Here is a 3,248-nt window from a genome sequence, read left to right on the forward strand (position 1 = left end):
TTCTTCAGATGCCTTTTTTTGTCAAACTTGTGAATCTTTATGTTATTTGGATTATTCAGATTGCTATTCTCATATTGGTTGTTATTTTCACAACGTTTCAGCCGATGTAACTTCCAACCTTCTTCAGATGCATTTTTATGTCAAACTTGTGAATCTTTATGTTATTTGGATTATTCAGACTACTATTCTCATCTTGGTTGTTATTTTCACAACGTTTAAGCTGGTGTAACTTTCAACCTTCTTCAGATGCATTTTTATGTCAAACTTGTGAATCTTTATGTTATTTGGATTATTCAGACTACTATTCTCATCTTGGTTGTTATTTTCACAACGTTTCAGCCGATGTAACTTCCAACCTTCTTCAGATGCATTTTTATGTCAAACTTGTGAATCTTTATGTTATTTGGATTATTCAGACTACTATTCTCATCTTGGTTGTTATTTTCACAACGTTTCAGCCGATGTAACTTCCAACCTTCTTCAGATGCATTTTTATGTCAAACTTGTGAATCTTTATGTTATTTGGATTATTCAGACTACTATTCTCATCTTGGTTGTTATTTTCACAACGTTTAAGCTGGTGTAACTTCCAACCTTCTTCAGATGCATTTTTATGTCAAACTTGTGAATCTTTATGTTATTTGGATTATTCAGACTACTATTCTCATCTTGGTTGTTATTTTCACACCGTTTCAGCCGATGTAACTTCCAACCTTCTTCAGATGCCTTTTTTTGTCAAACTTGTGAATCTTTATGTTATTTGGATTATTCAGATTGCTATTCTCATATTGGTTGTTATTTTCACAACGTTTCAGCCGATGTAACTTCCAACCTTCTTCAGATGCATTTTTATGTCAAACTTGTGAATCTTTATGTTATTTGGATTATTCAGACTACTATTCTCATCTTGGTTGTTATTTTCACAACGTTTAAGCTGGTGTAACTTTCAACCTTCTTCAGATGCATTTTTATGTCAAACTTGTGAATCTTTATGTTATTTGGATTATTCAGACTACTATTCTCATCTTGGTTGTTATTTTCACAACGTTTCAGCCGATGTAACTTCCAACCTTCTTCAGATGCATTTTTATGTCAAACTTGTGAATCTTTATGTTATTTGGATTATTCAGACTACTATTCTCATCTTGGTTGTTATTTTAACAACGTTTAAGCTGGTGTAACTTCCAACCTTCTTCAGATGCATTTTTATGTCAAACTTGTGAATCTTTATGTTATTTGGATTATTCAGACTACTATTCTCATCTTGGTTGTTATTTTCACAACGTTTAAGCTGGTGTAACTTCCAACCTTCTTCAGATGCATTTTTATGTCAAACTTGTGAATCTTTATGTTATTTGGATTATTCAGACTACTATTCTCATCTTGGTTGTTATTTTCACAACGTTTCAGCCGATGTAACTTCCAACCTTCTTCAGATGCATTTTTATGTCAAACTTGTGAATCTTTATGTTATTTGGATTATTCAGACTACTATTCTCATCTTGGTTGTTATTTTCACAACGTTTAAGCTGGTGTAACTTCCAACCTTCTTCAGATGCATTTTTATGTCAAACTTGTGAATCTTTATGTTATTTGGATTATTCAGACTACTATTCTCATCTTGGTTGTTATTTTCACAACGTTTCAGCCGATGTAACTTCCAACCTTCTTCAGATGCATTTTTATGTCAAACTTGTGAATCTTTATGTTATTTGGATTATTCAGACTACTATTCTCATCTTGGTTGTTATTTTCACAACGTTTCAGCCGATGTAACTTCCAACCTTCTTCAGATGCATTTTTATGTCAAACTTGTGAATCTTTATGTTATTTGGATTATTCAGACTACTATTCTCATCTTGGTTGTTATTTTCACAACGTTTAAGCTGGTGTAACTTCCAACCTTCTTCAGATGCATTTTTATGTCAAACTTGTGAATCTTTATGTTATTTGGATTATTCAGACTACTATTCTCATCTTGGTTGTTATTTTCACAACGTTTCAGCCGATGTAACTTCCAACCTTCTTCAGATGCATTTTTATGTCAAACTTGTGAATCTTTATGTTATTTGGATTATTCAGACTACTATTCTCATCTTGGTTGTTATTTTCACAACGTTTAAGCTGGTGTAACTTCCAACCTTCTTCAGATGCATTTTTATGTCAAACTTGTGAATCTTTATGTTATTTGGATTATTCAGACTACTATTCTCATCTTGGTTGTTATTTTCACAACGTTTCAGCCGATGTAACTTCCAACCTTCTTCAGATGCATTTTTATGTCAAACTTGTGAATCTTTATGTTATTTGGATTATTCAGACTACTATTCTCATCTTGGTTGTTATTTTCACAACGTTTCAGCCGATGTAACTTCCAACCTTCTTCAGATGCATTTTTATGTCAAACTTGTGAATCTTTATGTTATTTGGATTATTCAGACTACTATTCTCATCTTGGTTGTTATTTTCACAACGTTTCAGCCGATGTAACTTCCAACCTTCTTCAGATGCATTTTTATGTCAAACTTGTGAATCTTTATGTTATTTGGATTATTCAGACTACTATTCTCATCTTGGTTGTTATTTTCACAACGTTTAAGCTGGTGTAACTTCCAACCTTCTTCAGATGCATTTTTATGTCAAACTTGTGAATCTTTATGTTATTTGGATTATTCAGACTACTATTCTCATCTTGGTTGTTATTTTCACAACGTTTCAGCCGATGTAACTTCCAACCTTCTTCAGATGCATTTTTATGTCAAACTTGTGAATCTTTATGTTATTTGGATTATTCAGACTACTATTCTCATCTTGGTTGTTATTTTCACAACGTTTCAGCCGATGTAACTTCCAACCTTCTTCAGATGCATTTTTATGTCAAACTTGTGAATCTTTATGTTATTTGGATTATTCAGACTACTATTCTCATCTTGGTTGTTATTTTAACAACGTTTAAGCTGGTGTAACTTCCAACCTTCTTCAGATGAATTTTTATGTCAAACTTGTGAATCTTTATGTTATTTGGATTATTCAGACTACTATTCTCATCTTGGTTGTTATTTTCACAACGTTTCAGCCGATGTAACTTCCAACCTCCTTCAGATGCATTTTTATGTCAAACTTGTGAATCTTTATGTTATTTGGATTATTCAGACTACTATTCTCATCTTGGTTGTTATTTTCACAACGTTTCATCTGATGTAACTTCCAACCTTCTTCAGATGCATTTTTATGTCAAACTTGTGAAT

Source organism: Euprymna scolopes, chromosome 43, assembly GCF_053919585.1.
Source record: "Euprymna scolopes isolate OS-2025 chromosome 43, ASM5391958v1, whole genome shotgun sequence".
Taxonomy (NCBI): domain Eukaryota; kingdom Metazoa; phylum Mollusca; class Cephalopoda; order Sepiida; family Sepiolidae; genus Euprymna; species Euprymna scolopes.